The sequence below is a fragment of the Sus scrofa genome, chromosome 10 (genome assembly GCF_054392235.1).
Source record: "Sus scrofa isolate SSC_HxYL_T2T_F1_AM1 chromosome 10, Sscrofa_HxYL_maternal_Yorkshire_Landrace_v2.0, whole genome shotgun sequence".
Classification (NCBI taxonomy): Eukaryota; Metazoa; Chordata; class Mammalia; order Artiodactyla; family Suidae; genus Sus; species Sus scrofa.
Genome location: NC_139392.1, coordinates 68,161,993 through 68,185,006, shown reverse-complemented (window position 1 = coordinate 68,185,006; position 23,014 = coordinate 68,161,993). Strand labels below are relative to the sequence as shown.

General features: G+C 48.8%; 1 long non-coding RNA gene across 2 annotated transcripts in view; it reads left to right on the top strand.

Moving 5' to 3' along the window:
* The window catches only part of LOC146399487 (uncharacterized), a 49,989-nt gene that overhangs the window by 19,166 nt on the left and 7,809 nt on the right, over positions 1–23,014 (top strand). The gene's annotated exons all lie outside the window — the stretch shown is intronic.

The following is a 23,014-nucleotide window of genomic DNA, read 5'->3' as shown; positions in this document are numbered from 1 at the left end:
AGCCAACTTCTGAATGTTAATCTTGTATCCTGCTATTTTGCTGAATTCATTGATCAGTTTAAGTAATTTTTGTGTGGCGTCCTTAAGGTTTTCTATATATAGTATCATGTCATCTCAATACAGTGACAATTTTACCTCTTTTCCAATTTGGATATCTTTTATTTCTTTTGTTTGTCAGATTGCTGTGGCTAGGACTTCCAATACTATGTTGAATAAAAGTGGTGAGAGTGGGCATCCTTGTCTTGCTCCAGATTTTAGTGGGAAGGCTTTCAGTTTCTCTCTGCTGAGTATTATATCGGCTGTGGATTTGTTGTAAATGGCTTTGATTATGTTAAGGTGTGTTCCCTCTATACCCACTTTAGTAAGAGTTTTTAGCATGAATGGATGTTCAATTTTGTCAAATGCTTTTTCTGCATCTATTGAGATGATCATGTGGTTTTTGACTTCTCTTTTGTTAATGTGGTATATGCTATTGATTGATTTGCATATGTTGAACCGTCCTTGTGAACTTGGGATGAAGCTCACTTGGTTGTGGTGTATGAACTTTTTTATATGTTGCTGGATTCGGTTGGCTAAAATTCTGTTGAGAATTTTTGCATCTATTGGGCTCCATTTTGCATTTTTGGCCTCCATTCCCCAGACTGCAGGATTATAGTCCCTCTTGCTACTGGTGAGTGCCCCCTGGTGGGTGAAGTTGATTCAGGGAGCTTGTGCAAGCGGAGGTGTATTTAGAGGTGTGGTGGCTCTAGGTTCAGAGTGACTCAGGGTAGCCTGTCTGCTGCTGGGTAGGGCTGTGTTCCCAACATACTGGTGTTTGGCCTGAGGCTTCTTAGCACCGGAGCCTGCAGACTGTTGGGTGGGGCCAGGTCTTGGTGCCAAAATGGTGACCTCTGTCAGAGCTCACACTGATGATTATTCCCTGGGTCCTCTGCTACCAGTGTCCTTGCCCCCACAGTGAGCCATAGCTGACCCTTGCCTCCCCAGAGACACCCCCCCCCCAATATGCACAGGCAGATCTGGCACAGGCTCCTATGGAGTCACTGCTTTGCCCTGGTTCTCAGTGCATGTGAAACCTTATGCAGGTTCTCCAAGAGTGGAGACTCTGTTTCTCCCAGTTCTGCAGAGCCCCTGCATTCAAACCCTCACTGGCTTTCAAAGCCAAATGTTATGGGGGCTCCTCCTTCTGATACCAGACCCCCAGCCTGGGGAGCCTGATGTGGGCTCAGAACTCTCACTCCTATGAGAGAATCTCTGTGATACCACCACTTTCTAGTTTGTGGGTTGCCCACCTGGTGGATATGGGATTTGGTTATGTCATGAACGTGTCCCCCATACCATCTTGTTGTGGCTTCTTCATCTTTGGGTATAGAACATCTTTTTTGGTAGGTTCCAGTCTTTTTTGTTAGTGGTTGTTCAGCAGTTAGCTGTGATGTTGGTGTGCTCATGGGAAGAGGTGAGCTCAAGTCCTTCCACTCCGCCGTCTTGTCTCCTCCTCCTCAACCCATATTAGATTTCAGTCCTGATTGCTGAGTGCCCTGTTGACTTCGTAACGATGGCCATTCTGACTGGTATGAGGTAGGCTCTTCTCTAGACAGGGGCTGCAGGACCAGAGGTTGTATCACTGTTCATGGGGATGATGCCAAGTGCCCATGAGAACAGAGGCGAGCTCTTAAATATAGGCAAGAGATGGAGAAATTGAGCAAGGGGGAATGGATGTGAGAACGGGAGCAAAACAGCAGTATTGAGAGGGTTTATAGAGATGGAATTTATGAGACTGGAAGATGGGGGTGAGAAAAACTGGTTCGTGATTGCTTGAGTCCCTAATTCCTCTTTCCTGGCTCCATGTCAGTCCTGCTGGCCCTGCCTCTACAGTGCATCCCAGGGGTGTCAGTTCTCCCCCCCTCCAGTTCCCCAGCCATCTCCCTGTCCAGGACCCCAGGGTGGCACATCCACTTCACTGCATTTGCTTCCAAGGAACTCCTCAGATTCCACGACAGCTGTGCCCCAGCCTCCTCACTGTGGCCAGAATCAGGGGAGGAATCTTATGACTTGTCTTTCAAACCAGGACACTCTTAAATGTGGAAGGAGGCATATAATGAATTACACCAGTGAAAAGGCATCCATCAGGACCATCCTGGAGTTCCCACTGTGGCTCAGCAGATTAAGAACCTGACATAGTCTCCGTGACAATGCAGGTTCAATCCCTGGCCTCACTCACTAGGTTAAGGATCTGGCATTGCCATAAGCTGTGGTGTAGGTTGCAGATGTGGCTTGGATCTGGTGTGGCTGTGGCTGTGGCATAGGCCTCAGCTGCAGCTCCAATTCAACCCCTAGCCTAAGAACTTCCATACGCTGCAGGTGCAGCCTTAAGAAAAGAAAAAGAAAAAGAAAAAGGACCATTCTGGGCAAACCTGAGCAAATGGACGTTCTCATCAGAGGAAAATATGAGTCATGTTGCATCACTGCCCTGCTTAATGGCTTCCACGTGCAATTAGAATAAAGTTCCCTGTGTCTTCACCCTGGACATCAGCCCAGTCTCCCTTCTCCTTTCTCTCTGCCTTTTCCCATGCTTTGGCCACATGGTTCCATTCTAGGAACTCATATCTGACAATCCCAGTGCCTAAGTGTCCTCCCCTAGATCTTCATGGGGCTGGTTCCACCCCACCCTTCAGGTCTCTTCCACAGACTGGCTTCTCACGGCGTTGCTGTAACTTGGCCCCATCCCCTGAGTCAACTCTCCGGTATTTATCACCATCTGAAAGTCATTTATTGGCTTTGGTTTCATGTCTAACAGGTAAAGAGTTTGGAAGTTCTCCCCTCCATCCTTATGACAAGAAAAAGCTGGATGAACTGAAAATTAACACTTTTGGATGCATTAGAGAACTGAGGTTGCAGGGCAAACCACAGCCCTGAAATCTGGAGAGCTGGTAGATCCAGAGAATCACAGCGGAGAGCTGATTACTTGGAGCAGAACCTGATGGACCCATATACTGTTAGGGACACGTCAGTGGTCATTTTAATGAGTGGTGGGAGTGTGCCCTAGTGTGAGAGTAGCCAGTGCCTGGGGGCAGCCGTCTTTGTGGACCCACACTTTTTTTTTTTTTGGTCTTTTTGCCTTTTCTAGGGCCGCCCCTGTGGCATATGGAGGTTCCCAGGCTAGGGGTCTAATCAGAGCTGTTGCTGCCGGCCTACACCACAGCCACAGCCAAGCCAGATCTGAGCTGGGTCTGTGACCTACACCACAGCTCACGGCAACGCCGGATCCTTAACCCACTAAGCAAGGCCAGAGATCAAACCTGCAACCTCATGGTTCCTCGTCGGATTCATTAACCACTGAGCCACGACGGGAACTCCAACCCACACTTCTTTGGGCTTTACCTCCAGGAACCCCACCAGGTTGTCATGGTGAAAACCTAAGATCCATAGCTCTGGCCAGGGGGAAGGAAGAGTGGTACTTGCGAAATATCCCAGAGCCCCTCAGGGGAAAGGCTTCACCAGAGCCTTGTCCCCACCCCCTGCCCTTTCTCCCTCACTGCATGAAAAGAAATGCTCGCGCAGGTCACAGAGCAGAGGCACACACCCGCTGCAGGACTGAGACTTGGTTGGAAGATGATAGCATTTTCCTCCTCCCTCCACTTTGTCACACCTACAAGTCTTCCCCTGCTAACAATGGGTTGTATCTTGTGTGTGTGTGTGTATGTGTCTTTTTAGGGCTGCATCTGCAGCATATGGAAGTTCCCAGACAAGGGGTCAAATTGGAGCTGCAGCTGCCGGCCTATACCACAGCCACAGCAATGCCAGATCCGAGCATTAGCGACCTACACCACAGCTCACTGGGGTCCTTAACCTACTGAGCGGGGCCAGGGATCGACCCTGCATCCTCATGGATCCTTGTCGGGTTTGTTACCGCTGAGCTACGACGAGAACTCCTTTGGTGTGTTGCATCTACATGAGCTACAAGATACAGGCTGCCTCCAAGAAGGAGAACGCAGGGAAGCCCAAGATCAAGAGTGGAGACAAAAAACAAACACAGGGATGCCTGAGAGATTTCAGGTCTCTGGCACTTGGGACTACTAAAAAAAATGAAAGCCACCATCTAGCCACATTGTCATAAATCCTTGCAAAATCTTGTTTGCCTCGGATCCTGTTTCCTGGTATAGCATGTCTAGCTTTCAACAAAAAAATCCTAAGTGCCACCGAAAATGAAAGAAAAACAGTGTGAAGAAGCAAAGGATGCATCAAATGCAGACTCGGATGTAACACAGATGGTAAAAATGATCATTCAGGGAATTTTAATCATGATGAATATGTTAAGGGCTCTTATGGAGAAAGCAGGCCACGCTCAAGAACAGATGGGAGTATAAGCAGAGAGATAAGGAAGACACAAAGGGGGAGTTCCCATCGTGGCGCAGTGGTTAACGAATCCAACTAGGAACCATGAGGTTGCGGGTTCAATCCCTGGCCTTGCTCAGTAGGTTAAGGATCTGATGTTGCTGTGAGCTGTGGTGTGGGTCACAGATGTGGCTCAGATCCCGCGTTGCTGTGGCTCTGGAGTAGGCCGGTGGCTACAGCTCCGATTCGACCCCTAGCCTGGGAACCTCCATATGCCACGGGATCGGCTCAAGAAAAGGCAAAAAGACCAAAAAAAAAAAAAAAAAAAAAAAACCACAAAGGGAAATACTTAGAAAAAAAAAACACTATGAGAAATGAGAAAGCCTTTGATGGGTTCATCCACAGCATCAACCTGGCTGATGAAAGAAGCAACGAGCTTGAAGAAAGATCAATAGAACCTTCCCAAACCTAAAGAGAACAACAACAAAGAATGAGAAGAAAAATCCAGGCGTTCCCTTCGTGGCTTAAGGGTTAACAAACCTGACTAATATCCATGAGAATGCAGGTTTGATCCCTGGGCTCGCTTAGTGGGTTAAGGATCTGGCATTGCTGTGGCTGTGGTGTAGGCCAGCAGCTGCAGCTCTGATTAGACCCCTAGCCTGGGAACCTCCATATGCCACAGGTGTGGCCCTAAAAAGACAAACAAAAACTCTGGAACATCCACAGATGGAGACAGTTAGAAAAGATGTAACACACAGGCATGAAGGGAGTACCAGATGGAGAACTGAGCAGAACAAATATTTGAAGTAATAGTGGCAGAGAACTTTCCAAAATGAATGACACAGCGAACTGCAGATCCAGGAAGTGCAATGCAATTAAACTGGCTCCCTTTGTGTTGGTTGTTTATTGCCTGTGCAGGCTCCCTGAGAGCATTGGTCCTATTCACTTGGGCATCTCTAGTCTAGACAGGGCAGGACACAGAGTAGGTGCTCAGTAAATATTCATTGATGGAATGTAGGAGTCAGATTGGTTTTGAGCCCTGGCGTCTGCACACTGATTCCACAGCTCACAGGACTCTGACAACCCTGGGGGGTCTCTTTTTCGGCCCTGGCATCTCTCATTCCACTGACCATTTGTAGCTAGTGGGTAAAGTGCATGGATGGAGGCCAGGCAGCCCAGATCACAAGTGCCCCCCTAGCCTGCACATGTGCCCTGTGAACTCCCTGATTCCCCGGTGGTCACCCTGCCAGTTTAGGCATCATCGCTTCCTGCCTGGATTACAACAGCAGCCTCAGGACCCCCGCCTGCTAATTCTCACTCTAGCTCTTTTTACTCCACGGTCCATGCTTCAGCTTGGGTGGTCTTGATCAACAAAGAAATATCAATCCTTTTATTTTCTCATTTCAAATCCTTGAGCAGCTCCTTATCACATTCAGGATAAAAATCCCACTTCCTGGAGTTCCCGTTGTGGTACAGCAGAAATGAACCCAACTAGGAACCATGAGGTTGCAGGTTCGATCTCTGAGCCTCGCTCAGTGGGTTAAGGATCTGGCGTTGCTGTGAGCTGTGGTGTAGGTCACAAACGCGGCTCGGATCCTGCGCAACTGTGGGTCTGGCACAGGCCAGTGGCTGCAGCTCCTATTAGACCCCTAGCCTGGGAACCTCCATATGCCGCAGGAGCAGCCCTAGAAAAGGCATAAAAGAAGAAAAAAAAATCCTAGTTCCTGAGCCTGTGCCCCAGATAGGTCATTACTTTACCTGCTGTCCTAGCCAATGTCGCTGCTTATCCCAGTTCCAAGACCCCCCCCCCCCCACGAGCTCTCAAAGCCTCTGGGCCCTTTCCTCTGCTTCCTCCCCTCCTCCCCACCCCCTGAACTTGGTACCTTGCACCCTCAACCCCACTCTGAGTTCAAGTGCCCTCGTGGGCCAATCCATGGTGTAGTGTTTGTCATGTAATATTTTAGCTGCCTGTTTATTCAGATCTCTGTCTTGCTGGAATGGAAGCTCCCTGAGGAGGTATTAATTATCCAGAACTTGGAAGGGAGGCTCAAAGATAACTTCTTGCCTAATGCCAACCAGGGCATGGCCTGATCAGCCTGCCAGCTGTGCCCAGCTCTCTAGGGAATGGCCTTTGTCTGTCTGATTTACAGCTTGTTATTGATTAGGGCCCCGAGTCCAAAGTTACATGTTAACTTGTAGGAAACAGATAAATTGCAAACGATTTTTGTCCAAGAGCGGTGCATATGATTTCTCACTGGTAGGTAAAAGTAACCACACACGTGAACAGTTGTGTTAACCTGTGGGACGTGAACCAATAAGGCAATAAATATACATAGCCGCACCTGCGGCGTTTGGAAGGTCCCAGGCTAGGTAGGGGTCGAACTGGAGCTGCGGCTGCCAACCTGTGCCACAGCCACAGCAACACTGGATCCAAGCCGCATCTGTGAACCACACTGCAGCTTGTGGCAATGCTGGATCCTTAAACCCACTGAGCGAGTCCAGGGATCGAACCGTATCCTCACGGAGAGTATGTCAGGTTCTTAACCTGCTGAGCCACAGCGGGAACTCCATAAATATACCTTTGAATGTAATTTTGAAATCTAATTCCCTCACTCCTTTTTCCACTCTCTCCCAGGCTCTGTGTTTATATATACAAATATGTATCTGTCTGTGCATGTGTATTTTTTCTCCCAGCTTCTTCTGAACTAGTGTTACCAGCCCCCTGTTTTGTCATTAACCATTTAATGATTTCATTAGGTCTTTGGCATGTGCTGGGGACCATGGACGTGCGAGGCTCAGGGACCTTTAAAGAGGGTCTACTTGGAGTTCCTTGGTGGCTCAGTGGGTTAAGAACCAGGTGTTGTCACTGCTGTGGCTTGGGTCACTGCTGTGTTGCAGGTTCAGTCCCAGGCCTGGGAACTTCCAAGTGCCACAGGCACAGCAATCAATCAATAAAGTAAGTCTGCTTGGAGGAGTGTGGCCAAGGGCATCTTCTAGGTGTGGTACTATGGTCAGGACTGGCCAGTGACCCAGCCCAGCGGGGTCCTGGGGCCTGACCATTTCTCTCCATGTCCTCAAAAGGGCAGTGCCCCGGGGCTGCCCGTGGGCTAGGCCATCCATTCTCAGAGCTGCCTCTGCCTTCAGTTTAAGGCTCTTTCCTCACATCCTCCCTCCCCAGGGGTCAGAGCTCCAACATGATGGTGGCTTTTTCTGCTTCCTCCTGCCCCCCTCCTTACTCCTCAGTCAGTGTCTTCCACATCTAATCCTGTCCCAGCGCCTGCTTCTTGGAGGCCCCCAAATGTCACTGTGCTCATCATGTGTCTGTATGACAGTTTCGTCTGTAACTTCTGGAAAATTACTTTTTGCCAGCAAGTCAGACGGGCTTCTGCGCTGCAGTCACGTGAAATCTAGCACAGCGTCTATACCCGCAGCCGGTGCTCAAGGAATGTTTGCAGAATGAATGAATGAGCAAAAATGATTTTGCTTTTAGAGATTCGTGCATCAAAGCACAACACTGCCATCTCGGTGAGGGTAGCGCCCTGATGTGATACGAACTGGGCCCCATTACTTTAAAGAAAGGCCTCTGAGTCGTCAGCTGGGAGCTGCTTTGGTGTCTTTCATTTCCAAGTGCCTCCGTTTCCATATGACCTAATTTCTCCTCACCGACTTAGCACCAGGGCAGAAAGGGACAGGCATGTGACAGGACAGGAGGGAGGTGACCAGAGCGGAAGAGGTCCTGGGACCTGCTAGGACCCAGAGGGGCTGGGGTAAGGAAGCAGGTGCCTGCCACCAGCGCCCCCTGGCGGAGCAGAGAGGGAGCGGGTCTCTTCAGGGAGCGCTAATTGGAAAATTGCCTCTCTTCGTCAGGTACCAAATCCAGGAAAACCTGTGTTTAAGATGATTTTTCTGATCATGCCTTTTTTCCTCTGGTTATTCAGCAAGTTGAATAGATGATTATGAATCATCCCCCCCGAGTGCGTATCCAATTAAATATTGGATAAATAGAATTTAGCGCTTTTCATCCACAGAGCGCTTTCCTGACATTACCTAATTGATTCTAGGAAAGGTAGCACTTTCTGGGTACAGATGGCAAAGCTGGCCAAGGGAAGCCTCCCCCAAAAAATGTGTGTCCAGGGGACAGATCTCGATAGCGAGATGATCCGTGGCCCACAGAGCCCTTGATTCGGAGAAGTTGCATTTAATTGCGTAATTTCTCACTACAATGCCGGTCTCACGTGGATTTGCTTCTGGGAAGGTTCTTCCAGGCTGGGCAGGTGCAGAGGGAAAGGAGGCGGCGGGGTGGCTGGGGCACAGGATTCAAGTTCTTTATGCCGGAAACAAGTTAACCAGTAGAGATGGGGTGGCTCGGGGTCAGCTAAGGTTCTGGCAGGGGGATGGTCTTATTCCCACCCCCACCACGAGCCTAAGAACTGGCGCTGGTTTGCGGAGGGTGACTCAGGGCAGAAGCAGGAGGGGCCTCAACGCTCCTCCGCGTGGGCTGTGAGCAACAGCGCCACCTGCCGTCCCCACCGCTCTTTACATGTTTCTTCTGTAATTTCTGTACTTCCTACCCTGGTCGGTCCAGGCTCTGAGTTCTGGCTTTTTAGCGGGAGCAATGCACCTGACAGGTTATTTCAAAATTAATATAAATCTGGAGTTCCCGGTGTGGTTTAGCGGGTTAGGAACCTGACTAGTATCCATGAGGATACAGGCTCAATTTCTGGCCTTGCTTAGTGGATTAAGGGTCTCATGTTGCCGTGGCTGTGGTGTAAGCTGGCAACTGCAGCTCTGATTCAACCCCTAGCATATGCTGCAGATGCAGCCCTAAAAAATAAAAAAGATAAAAAGTTAAATCTGTCAGAGGGCAATTTGGATACAAACAGCAAACTTCTAACCCTAATGCTGTCACCCGGGAGTCAAAATTAGTATTCAGAAATGTAAGGCTTGATTGGCCAGCCTGGGGAATGAGGGCTTACCTGCCCCAAGTGGAAGCTGAAGACTTTTACCCACCCCGCCCCCTGGGGTGGGAGCTGGGGTGTGAACTGGGGGATGCGCTCTGCCTGGGGGTGGGTTTTGGGGGACTTGTCCAGAGTTGTGTTTGCATGACATGCCCTGTTTCCTTCCTTGGGCTGTGTTCCTGCATGGAGGTGGCTGATGGAGCTGGTGGGGTTGGCACAGTCCCTCGGCCTGGCTGCTGCATGAGGCCTGTTGCCGCAGGACTCCCCCTACCAAGGGTCTCAGGGCGTGGGGTCCATCGGAGGCTCTTACTCCAGGCACACAGGGATAGAGAAGTCTCCACCTGTGCTACAAGATCTGGGTCACTCCCCAGGCCCACATGTCCCTTCTCAAAGGAAGCCAGGCGACTTGACTTCTCCTTCCCACCCCGCTGCCTGGTGGGACATCAAACACGAGCCGCTGACCATGGTCACCCCAGGAAATCCTGGCCCCACAGAAGCCCCGGTGGGGGCTGGACCATGGGAATTCCTGAGCAAAGTGAGGCCAACCTTTCTGCAACTGGGAGTCAGGAGAACGAGGCCACCAGGGAACCACGCTCTCTCTCCCCCCTCCCCAGGGCACCTGCAGAGGTCAGAGGGGAGCCTGCCTTGCTGCGTCCCTCCAGCTTCTAGATGTGCATCTGGAGCCCCACATAGTGGGTGCCCCCTGGATAGGAGGGCATGCCTGAATGGCCCTTGAGGATGCTGGCTCATTGCCCTCCAGTTTCCATATGCTGGAGGCGTAGGAAGGCAAAGTTAAAATTGGCAGGGATGCAGCTTTGAATTCCTAGGAGGCCATAGGGCTGAGCCTACAAACGGGGGCCGTGTTGGATGTGGGCAGGGGAGCCAGGCCACCAACTGAATTCCGGGCAGGCTGTGGGCCCCTGGCTCCTGCTGGTGGGGTCCCAGCCTGAGCCCTCTGGTCTCCCCTCTCCAGTCTACCACCCAGTGGTCTGGCTGAGATGGGCCAGGGCTTTTCAAGAGGGCAGCCTTCTCCCCATGATCAAGCAGCCTGCTATTGCGTACACCCTTGTATGGGCTACGGTCTGCCATTATCCTATCTGCGTCTTGTCCATCTGAATGAAGCTGGGGCACAGAGAGGTTGAGCAACTTGCTCGAGCTCAGCAGCTGTAAGGGGCAGGACAGAGGTGGGCATCTGAGAGCCCAGGGCCTTGCTCCTTACTCTGTGTGATCCCCCCCGCCCACCAGCCCTGCCTCCCCTGCCCCCATGCTGTGTTTGCAACCCCTCTGGGCATCTTAGCCTCTGGCACAAAAGGCAATGGGATAGAGGGGACAAAGGAGTGAATAGGGTGCTTTAATTTTTTGTGTATGTGTGTGTGTGGCATGGAGAGGCCTGATGTGGGATCTCAGTTCCTAGACCAGGGATCAAACCCAGGCTGCAGTGGTGAAGGCACCAAATCCTAACCACTAGACTACCACTTTTTGTCTTTTATTTTTTTGCTTTTCTAGGGCCGCACCTGCAGCATATGGAGGTTCCCAGGCTAGGGGTCGAGTCGGAACTGCAGCCGCCGGCCTACACCAGAGCCACAGCAACTTGGGATCCAAGCCAAGTCTACGACCTACACCACAGCTCACAGCAACGCTGGATCTTTAACCCGCTGAGGAAGGCCAGGGATCAAACCCGCAACCTCATGGTTCCTAGTCGAATTCGTTAACCACTGTGCCACAAAGGGAACTCCTAGACTACTACTTTAAAAAAAAAAAAAAATTAGGGCCGTACCTGTGGCATATAGAAGTTCCCAGGCTAGGGCTTGAATCATGGTAGCCGAGGCCAAGGTCACAGCCACGGCAGTGTCAGATCCTAGCTGCATCTGTGACCTCTGCTGCAGTTTGTGGCCATGCCAGATCCTTAACCCACTGAGCGAGGCCCAGGATCGAACCCACATCCTCATGGATGCTAGTCAGGTTCTTAACCCACTCAGCCACAACAGACACCCCTGGACCACCACTTTTTAACAGTTGAAAGAGTCAAACTTGGGGTCTGAGATGGGGAGATCCAGGACCCGCTTTATTCCGGCTGTAGGGAGGCAGCCGAAGATCATAGACTCAGGCAAGGTCGGTATCAACCTCTACGCCCTAGGAGCAGGGGGAGGGCGGGCGCGGACCTTGACTTTCAAGGGCTGTATCTGCCGATGAGCAAGACAGGCATCCCTCAGGGCTGCTTCTGGGAGGGGGCCAGCGGTGACAATGCTCCCTCCCTCTCCTCAAGTCCTTCCCAATGAACAGAACCAATAATGGGCTTCCTTATTTACTCAGTAATAATCAGACACAGACAGAGCACAGACAGGCAGGTCTGGGTGCAGGTGTGGCTCCGTGACGAAGTCCGCTGTGACCCAGTCCGCCGTGACGACGTCGGCCAAGTCTGTCGAGTTTTGTGTGACGTGGGTGTTTATCTGCAATGCGCCCAGTCTATCTTCCAGGGCTATTTATTTATTTATTTATTTTTAAAAGGACCCCAAATTTAAAAGCACTCAACTTTCAAAATATCAGTGTAAGTGCCAGATTCAGAAATGTTTACTGTTTTCTTTTTGGTGTTCCTTTCTAGAGTTCTACGGAAGTATAGTTGCTTTCCAATGTTGTGACAAAAGGAATATTTAATGTTTTCAATGCAACCGAGTCATTTCTTGGCCTTCTCAAGCAGCTTCTAAGCTGAAAGCAACATTCAGCCCTGGATGTCTGCAAAAATGGCACTACTTTCCCATTGCGGCTCAGCGGGTTAAGAACCTGACATTAATGTCTGTGAGGATGCAGGGTTGAGCCCCGGCCTCACTCGGAGGGTTAAGGATCTGGCATTGACACAAGCTGTAGCATAGGTCGCAGATGTGGCTGGGATCTGGCATTGCTGTGGCTGTGGCGGCGGCTGGTAGATGCAGCCCCAATTGGAACCCTAGCCTGGGAACGTCCCTGTGCCACAGATGCAGAAGTGAAAAGAAGAAAAAGGAGGGCCTGTCCTGGCTCCGCAGTAACAAACCCGAGGAGGATCCCTGAGGATGTGGGTTCAATCCCTGGCCTAGCTCAGTGGGTTACAGATCCCGCGTGGCTGTGGCTGTGGCGTAGGCCAGCAGCTGTAGCTCTGATTTGACCCTTAGCCTGGGAACCTCCAAACGCCCTGGGTGTAGCCCTAAAAGGAAAAAAAGGGGGGGGGGTGCACAGAATGAGAGGAAGAGAGAAGGAGAAGAACCTTGAAACAAATGACATTGAAAACACAACAATGCAAAATCTGTGGGATGCAGCCAAGGCCATTCTTAGAGAGTTTTTTCTGTAAAAAGAAAAAAAAAAAAAAGCAACATTCAGCCCTGGATGTCTGCAAAAACAGCAGTACTGCACAGAAAACCCGAGGCCAGCACCTCCCACGGCCCCTGTGGTCTGCCGGGGATTTCAGAAAGGGCTTTCTAAGAAGACTGGACTCAAAAGTCATCAAAGCCATCACCCTCCCCTTAATACCTTGACTATAAAGCTACAGGATAGGTATGAGGTAGGAGATAGTGTGGGAAGGTGATGGAAGCCAGGGAGCGCAGGAGACAAGCACACTGGGTCACAGAAAAGGAAGCTGCCCCCTGGGCTGAACACAACCCAGAGACCAGAGGAGCCCGGCCCCACTGGGGCTGGTGGGTCTCCCATACACCCAGACATGACCTTAGCCATGGGCCAGTTGGCTGGTCCATTTCCATCTTCGTTCTCCCATGAGGGCATCTCCACGTCAGTCATGAGGTCTAACTGCTGTCCCCTCACCCTGCCTGTGCCACAGCTGGGAGACTGTATGCCCTCCCTCTGCATCGCCTTCTTTCTAAACCTCCCTCTCGGGGCGGGCGCTGGATGTGCTGGTGCCCAGCTGCAGTGAGAAATCCCACCAGTCCTTCTGGGCCCATCCACCCAGGCCCGCAGGTGACCACCTCCAGGAAGCCGTCCTGATTCCTCCCCTCCTCCCTCCAATCAGAAGTCCTGCCTTCACCCTCCAAATTAGTTTCCTAGAGCTGCTGTGACAAAGGACCACAGGCGGGGGGCTCAAGCAGCGGATACTGATTGTCTCACAGTCTAGAGGCTAGAAGTCCAAGATCCAAGGTGGCGACAGGTGGGTTTTTTCTGAAGCCTCTCTCCTCGGCTTGCAGATGACCGCTTTCTGCCAGTGTCTTCACACTGGCTTCCCTCAGGGCATGCCTGTCTCTGTGGCCAAATTTCCCCTTCATCTAAGGACACCAGATACTGGATTCAGGCCCACCCTTGTGGGCTCATTACCTATGGATTTTCTCCAAATAAGGTCCCGTTCTGAGGAACTGAGCAATAGGATTCCAACATAGCTCTTTTTTGGGGGGGTGGAGGGGAGCAGAGTTCAACCCATAATAGACTCCTGTTGCATTTTTATTTATACTTAAAAATTTTTTTAAATTTATTGAGGTATACTTGATTTACAATGTGTTAATTTCTGACCTACAGCAAAGTGATTCAGTTATACATATACATATTCTTTTCTGAGCTCTTTTCCATTATGGATATTTTTTCCCCTTTTTTTAAAATTAAAGTATAGTTGGAGTTCCCCTCGTGGCACAGTGGTTAACGAATCCGACTAGGAACCATGAGGTTGCGGGTTCGATCCCTGGCCTCGCTCAGTGGGTTAAGGATCCAGCATTGCCGTGAGCTGTGGTGTAGGTTGGAGACATGGCTCAGATCCCACATTGCTGTGGCTCTGGCATAGCCGATGGCTACAACTCCAATATGACCCCTAGCCTGGGAACCTCCATATGCCATGGGAGTGGCCCAAGAAATGGCAAAAAGACAAAAAAAAAAAAATTATAATTGACTAACATTGTTGTGCCAATTTCTGCCATACAGCAAAGTGACCCATCATACATACATATATACATACATATGTAAATTTACACACACACACATACACATTTCTTATCTTCCATCATGTTCTGCCCCAAGAGATTGGCTGTAGTTCCCTGTGCTGTACAGCAGGACCTCATTGCTTATCCATTCTAAATGTGATAGTTTGCATCTACAAACCCCCCAACTCCTCATCCATCCCACTCCCTCCACCTTCTCCCTTGGCAACCACAAGTCTGGTCTCCATGTCTCTGCCACAGGATACTGAATATAATTCCCCGTGCTATACAGTAGGACCTAGATATACTAGTTTACACCTGCTGATTCCAAAGTCCCAGTTCATCCTTCCCTCATCCCTCTCCCCCTTGGCAACCACAAGTCTGTTCTCTATATCTTGGAGTCTGTTTTTGCTTTGTAGTCATGTTGATTTTTGTTGAATTTTTGATTCTACATATAAGTGACATCATATATTTCTCATCACATTATTTCTTTTTCTTTCTGATGTACTTTACTCAGTGTGAGAATCTCTAGTTGTATCCTTGTTGCTACAAATGGCATTATTTCATTCTTTTTATGGCTGTATAGTATTCCACTGTATATATGTACCACATCCTCTTTATCCTTTCCTCTGTTGATGGACATTTAAGTTGCTTCCATGTCTGGGCTATGGTAAATAGTGCTGCAGTGAACATACGGGTGCATGGATCTTTTTGAGTTATACTTTTGTCTGGGTATATGCCCAGGAGTGGGATTGCTAGATCACATGGCAACCCTAGTTTTTTGAGGTACCTCCATACTGTTTTCCATAGTGGCTCCATATTTATACTTTTTGGTGAATTATCATCTGGAAGGTAAGCTCCTTATGGGATCAGAGCTTAGAAGACAACTCCTATTTGTATTCTCTGTTGAGCCGGACACTTTGCACACACTCCATAAATACCTGAATGAATAGTGGTAGGTCCATGTGTGCTCATGGATGAATATGGACCAGTGCCAGCAGTGACAGGTCTGAGTGGACAACACTTGATCCTAGCGACACACTTGAGCAGATGTTGAGGCTGCCCCTGCAGGTGGTCAGACCTGACCCAGAGAAAAACTCTACCCCACAACCAGAGGTCTTTTCCACCAGGGCCTGAGGTCTCACCATTGGCGAATGATGCTCCCTGCTCTCTGCAATTCCTGATTTAAGACCCAGACTGGTGGAGTTCCCATTGTGGCTCAGCAGGTTAAGAACCTGACATAGTGTCTATGAGGATGCCAGTTCAATCCCTGGCCTCTCTCAATGGGTTAAGGATCCGGTGTTGCCGTGAGCTGTGAGGTGGGTCACAGATATGGCTTGGATCTGGTGCTGCTGTGGCTGTGGTGTAGCCTGCAGTACTGAGTTGACCCCTAGCTTGGAAACTTCCATATGCTGCAGGTGCAGCCATAAAAACAAAAAACAAAAAACAAAAATGAAACCAGAACGGCCTGTTCAGGAAGTGTAGGTGTCCGGAGGGGAAGAAACCCCTAGAGGAGGGGGTGGAGGAGGTGGGGGAAGGCAGGTGGGTGAGAGGTGGGCGCCTATTTTATAATCACTTTCCAGGATGGGCTCTGTCACTGGCAATGTTTTGTGGTTCACAGATACCTTCTTTGGTCGCTTCCTTTTTTCCTTTGCAGAAACCACAGACCCCGAAGTCCCGTTTTATTTTTCCTTGCTTCCATATCAGCTCCTGGCTCCTTGTTCAGCTGTTTTGTTTGATATTCCTTTACATCTCTGAGACAGCAGGTCCTGTGACAGCCATTTCAGGGCACCTGCTACAACGCTGGTCAGATGGCAGAGTCGGACTTTGGAATTCAGCGAGATCTAATAGCTGGCAGTTTATGTCCCTTTCCACATAACACTAGTCACTTCCCACCTGTCCCTGAAGTGACTTCTGGAGTTCCACGTGTCATTTGAGAGCAGGATTCTGGGAGGCTTGGGGGGTGGGGCAAGCAATATTTTTTGGACACCACCCTCTGTTACTTTCAACTCGCGTTCCCTTCTGCACCGGCTGCTTCCTTTTCAATCTCAGCAGTGCAATCTAAGAGCTCATTATTAGAAACGCAGATGTGTGTCTTTCCTCCCCATGCATTCTCAAGGAACTATAGGATGCCCTGTGCATTCAGCTAGAGAAACTGTGGGGTGTCTGCATCCAAGCCGGAAATCTGCATTACAGATTCTAGGAACAGAAACCCTCCAATATTCTCCCTTGCAAATCCATCTCTCTGAGCTCACTCTCGGGGCACATCTATGGTGGGTAGTCTGGGGCAGTGCTCCACCCTCCTTCTGTGAGCAAGAGCCTGAGATGAGGGCATTTGCTTTTCTTTAAAAAATTTTTGGCAGTTTGAGGGGTGGGGATGCGCTGGGGGTGTGGGATGGAAATCCTATAAAATTGGGTTGTGATGATCATTGTACAACTATAAATGTAATAAATTCATTGAGTAATAAAAAAAACTAAAATGAAAAAAAAAATTTTTTAGGGGTTCCCATCGTGACGCAGTGAAAACGAATCTGACTAGGAACCATGAGGTTGCGTGTTTGATCTCTGACCTTGCTCAGTGGGTTAAGGATCCGGTGTTGCTGTGAGCTGTGGTGTAGGTCACAGACTCGGCTTGGATCTGGCGCGGCTGTGGCTGGCATAGGCTGGCGGCTACAGCTCCAGTTAGACTCCTAGCCTGGGAACCTCCATATGCCTCAGGTGCAGCTCTAAAAGGACAAAAGACCAAAAAAAAAATTTATTATAGTTTATTTACAATGTTCTGTCAATTTCTGCTGCAAAGCATAGTGAGACAGAGATACATATTCATTCTTTTTCTCGTATGATCTTCTATCATGTTCTATCACAAGTGATTGGATATAGTTCCCTGTGCTATACAGCAGGACCTCATTGCCTATCGATTCTAAATGTAATCGTTTGTAATAACGCAAAACTCCTCATCCATCCCACTCCTCCCCCTCCCCCTTGGCAACCACAAGTCCGTTCTCCGTGTCTGTGAGTCTCTTGTTTTGTAGATAGGATCATCTGTGCTATATTTTAGGTTCCATATATAAGTGATATCACATGGCATTTGTCTTTCTGACTGAGTTTGAGAGTCTCTAGTTCCACCCCTGTGGCTACAAATGGCATGATTTTGTTCTTTTTTATGACAGAGTAGTATTCCATTGCATATATGTACCACATCTTCTTAATCCAGTCATCTGTCGGTGGACCTTTAGGTTGTTTCCATGTCTTGGCTGTTGTGAAGAGTGCTGCCATGAATATAGGGGTGCTGGAATGAAAGTTTTGTCTCGATAGATGCCCAAGAGTGGGATTGCTGGATCATAGGGTGGTTTTATAAGGACGAAGGAGGGGTTTTTCTTGGGGTCAGATTCTGTACCCGTGGATTCAGTGTTCCATGAACTTGCATTTGAATCACTCACTTGAGTTGTCCTTGACCTCTTGGTACTAACGAGTCCTTCACCACACTGCTGACCAGCTTTGCACAGAGGCCTGTTTTGAGGCTTCTGGCCCTGACTCTGATATCAAGAAAGGCCGATCCCCGAATCCTCCTCTTTGGGCCCTGGCAGGGTGCCGCCCACCCTCTGCAGGGAGCGTTGAATGGGGCGGGGTGAGGGCAGGAGTTGGAGGGGCTGGGCCCCCAGGGCTGCTGACTGAAGCCTTCACACTCTGTCCCTCACAACTGCAGAACCTCACACACACCCAGATAACCATCCAAGGACCCGCCTCTGAGCCCTGCTGTTCATGGGAGAATCAAAATGCCAAAGAACAAATGCAGTTTTTCTCTTCCAAAAGAACTAAATACCCAAAAGCCCCAAACATGAGCATCTCTCTCTACATTAGTAGATGCTTACTGTAAATGAAACCATTGGAGTATTTGAATGTGGCAAGTGGTGACAAGGACATTGTCTTTGACAAGCTTTAGGGCGGCTCCTACAACCCGGTCCTCAGCTGTGCCCTCTGAGACCAGCCTGCTTCCAGGAAGAACCCTGCCCAGAAGGTTTGGCTGGACCCCACCCTTGATGTCTGATCACTCTTGTTAGTGGATGGGGCCCCTCCCCCGCCACCATCCCCAGGTCGTGTCTGGTCATCCTGAGCGGCCCTCGGCAAGGGTTGATTTAGGCTGATTTAGCCAGATCCTCCCTTAGCCTGACGTTTCCATCTCATAATTCTCCATCCATGGACCCCAGCCTCACCTGCCTCTTCCCTGGAAATTGCCACACTGCCTTGTGTGTTGGGAGTTGACCCGCTTCACCACCCCTTCAGCACTGGCCCGTATGCCTCTCAAGATGGTCCTGAATAATGTCTGTCTTACTCTCTTGACAAGTGTCACGAATAACTATTTCTTTTTTGGTCACCCCACGTGGTGTCTGGAGTTCCCAGGCCAGGGATCAGATCCAAGCTGCAGTTGTGACCTATGTCACAGATGCACCAAGGCCGGATTTTTAACCCACTTTGCCAAGTTTGGGATTGAACCTGCATCCTGCAGACACACCACTGATCCTGTTGCACCCAAGTGGGAACGCCACAGATAATTATTTAACAGCAAGAACAGCTAGAATTTTCAATCCCTAAATTATAGATCCTTACAATATTTGCATTCTTCTAGATCCTTACAATATTTGCATTCTTCTTTGCATTACTATTTTTTTTAACAACGGCTTTCTTGTGGTGTAATATATGTCAAAAAATATACCTATGGAAGCAGCCGCTTCATCAATTTTTAGTGCCTTTACAGAGTCGTGCAACCATCACAATCCGGCTTTAGAATGTTTCTATGGAAACCCCAAAAGTTCCCTCATTCATCTTCACTCCCATCTTCATCTCCACTTAGAGGTCTAAATGGATTTGCCTTTTCGGGGAACTCCACATAAATGAAGCTGAATAATAGATGACCTTTTGTGTCTAGCTTTTCTTGGAATGACGTTTCTGAGGTCATTGTTGCAGTGTGTGTGAAAACTTTGCTCCCTTTTCTGTTGCATAGTATTCAACCCCATGGAGGTACCACTGTACATCCACCTTGATGGATCGACAGGTGGGTTCTTTACAGGTTTGGCTTTTTTTTTCCTATGGCCACACCTGCAGCATAGGGAAGTTCCCAGGCTAGGGGTCTAATTGGAACTTCAGTTGCAGCCATGGCATTGCTGGATCTGAGCCACATCTGTGACCTACGCCGCAGCTTGCAGCAATGCCAGGTCCTTAACCCACCTAGCGAGGCCAGGGATCGAACCTGTATCCTCGCAGACACTATTGGGTTCTTAACCCACTGAGCCACAGCGGGAACTCTGTTTTGGTTGTTATGAATGATGCTGCTGTGAACATTTGTGTACAAGTCTCTGTGCAGAGTGTTACTTTTATAATCAGAAGGAAAGGAAAACAAAAGTGAAGGACCCAAAGGGATTCTCAGGCTGTTTCGGGAATGCATCTTCTTTTGCCAGAATGGGAGCTCTGGCAGCAGTGGGGCTGAAGTTTTCAAATAAGGAGAGAACAAAGCGGGCTCCTGAGCAGTCTTTGACCCTGATCTGGGCACAGCCTGGGAGGAGTAAATAGGGGTGACGTTTCCTCTCCTCTGGACCCTGCCTGCGTTCCTAGGGTTCCTCTGAAGCCTTGGGACAAACATGCCATCTTGTCTCCACCCAGACATCCATTCCCCTCTGTAAAAGTGCTTTAGTTCAAAAACGGCAAATGAAAAAAACACCAACTGTTTTTAATAAAAATTCCCTGGATGGTTTGCCTTGGCGTGGTGCTGCAGAAGGCCCTGGAGCAGGGGTGCAGCCCAGCTGGCTGAGTGCGTAATATTTCGTAATTCATGTTTTTAGGTGGGGTCCTTTCCCAGTACGCAAAGGTCACGTGTTCGAGCTCAGAAGGGAGAAGATCACAAACCACACGTGAGAGAATCTAGTCCTACAGGCCTGGGAGAGGTGGGGAAACAGCTCCGGAAGACAGGTAGAAAGTACATGTGAAATACAAGACAGGGCATCCTGTTGACAGAGAAGCAGCAGACAGAGCACAGCCCAGCGGGACAGTGTTCAACACAGATATACATAGTTTCAAAGCACTTTGGGACAATTTGGGGTAATGGATATTACTGCCGACACCTATGTTTTTAATATTCTTTTCCATTATGGTTTATCACAGGATGTTGACTATAATTCCCTGTGCTAGACAGTAGGACCTTGTTGTTTCTCCATCCTGTATATAATAGTTTGCACCTGTTAACCTCAAACTCCTACTCCATCCCTCCCCCTTGGCAACCACAAGTCTATTCTCTACATCTGTGAGTCTGTTTTGTAGGTAGGTTCATTTGTGTCATATTTTTGATTCTACATACAAGTGATTTCACATGGTATTTGTCTTTGACTCATGTCACTTAGTATGAGAATCTCTAGATCCACCCATGTTGCTGCAAATGGCATCAGTTCATTCTTTTTGGTGGCTGAGTAGTATTCCATTGTGTATATGGACTACATCTTCTACATCCATTCAGCTGTTGATGGACATTTAGGTTGCTTCTGTGTCTTGACTATGGTGCATAGTGCTGCATTGAACATAGGGGTGCATGTATCTTTTTGAATTATAGTTTTGTCCAGATATATCCCCAGGAGTGAGACTGCTGGATCATATGGTAGTTCTATTTTTAGTTTTCTGAGGAACCTCCATACTGTTCTCCATAGTGGCTGCACCAATTTACCTTCCCACCAACAGTGTAGAGGGTTCCCTTTTCTCCCCACCCTTTCCAGCATGTAGACTTCTGACAATGGCCATTCTGACTGGTATGAGGTGGTACCTTTTTGTAGTTTTTTTTTTTTTTTTTTTTTTGGTCTTTTTAGGGCTGCACCCTTGGCATATGGAAGTTCCCAGGCTAGGGGTCAAATTGGAGGTACAGCTGCTAGGCTATGCTACAGTCACAGCAATGTAGGCTCTGAGCCGTGTCTGTGACCTATACCCACAGCTCACAGCAACGCTGGATCTTTAACCCACTGAGCAAGGCCACGGATCGAACATGCATCCTCATGGTTACTAGTCAGATCTGTTTCCACTGAGCCACGATGGGAACTCCCCTTCTTTGTAGGTTTGATTTGCATTTCTCTAATAATTTGCGATGTCGGGGCTGACCCTCTCTTGTCTATCACATCTACAGCTGGCTCTTCACTGGACGGTCTTCTCGTAGCCCCACTTTCTGTGCGATAAGGATCCAGGGGCTTTCTTTGGTCTGTCACAATGCAGGCAGCCCGCCTCTCTCTCTGACACGTACCAGTTGCCCCATTGGCTCTGAGTCCTTCTCTGCATACTACTCATGAGACATATAGTCTGAACCCCTACCCCTCTCTCTGCTGTCCTTCTACCTGTTCTCTCTGGATGGCTCTACTTGCTTGTGTTGACTTGTCAAGTCTAGGTGGGGGTCTATGTTTAGCTCACTTGCGTACCTGTGTCCACTACCAGGACTGGAACACTGATACCAGTGGGGACCTAGCCCTCTCCGCCAAGCGTCAATCCTGTGAGGTGGGCAGTTACAGTGTCGCCTAGGAATAGTATGGACTCTCTTATTTAAGAAGAGGAGATCGAGATGAGGTTTGGCGACTGCCTGATGTCACACAGTCATCCTGTGGTGGGACCAGGAAGAGGTACAGACCCCTACCCTAGTGCAGCCCTGGGGGTGGGGGGCATGTGAGTCAGTGACAGAGTTTAAGGAAAATGGGCCATTATGTGATTTATATGTGAACTTAGATGGAAAGGGGTGATGGGGTAACAACTCATAGCCAGGTCTATGGTCTTTGTTCCAAATTATAGATTTGGGGTTTATTTTTTAATTGAAGTGTAGCGGATTTCCAATGTTGTTTCCACTTTGGAATGGATACGCAATGAGATCCTGCTTTATAGCACTGGGAACTATATCTAGTCACTTATGATGGAGCATGATATTGTGAGAAAAAAAGAACGTATATATATATATGTATGTGTGACTGGGTCCCCTTGCTGTACAGTAGAAAATTGACAGGACACTGTAAACCAGCTATGATGGAAAAAAAAAAATCATTTAAAAAGCCCCCAATGTTGTGTTTCCAGGGTACAGCAAAGGGATTCATTTATACATATACATATATATATATATATACACATATATGTATGTATGTGTATATATATATATATATATAGCTTTTTTTTTCATGGCCACACTTGCAGCATATGGAAGTTCCTAGGTTGGGGACTGGATCCAAGCTGTAGCTGTGACCTATCCCACAGTTGCAGCAATGCTGGATCCTTTATCCCACTGCACTGGGCTAGGGATGGATCCCGTATCTCCAACAGAGACCTAAGCTGCTGCAGTCAGATTTTTAGCCCACTGTACTACAGTGGGAACTCCATAGATATAGCTATTCTTTTTCAGGTTCTTTTTCTTTGGATTTTAGGTTTTAAGAACATAAGCGCTGGTGAGGAGTTTTAAAAGTTTTCTAGGGAGTTCCTGTCGTGGCTCAGTGGTTAGTGAACCTGATTAGCATCCATGAGGACAAGGGTTTGATCCCTGGCCTTGCTCTGTGGGTCAGGGATCTGACGTTGCCATGAGCTGTAGTGTAGGTCGCAGACGCTGCTCGGATCCTGCGTGGCGGCAGCGTAGGCTGGCGGCTACAGGTCTGACTGGACCCCTGGCCTGGGACCCTTCATATACTGCAGGTGTGGCCCTAAAAAGACAAACAAGTTTTCTAAAATACCTTCTACAGTCAATATTTTTAAAAAGGCACTGTGATCTTGAATTTGAGATACAGGCATAGTTGAAGGTAAAGAACGTCTGTTGAATGATGACTTGCAGAAATATGTCTTCAA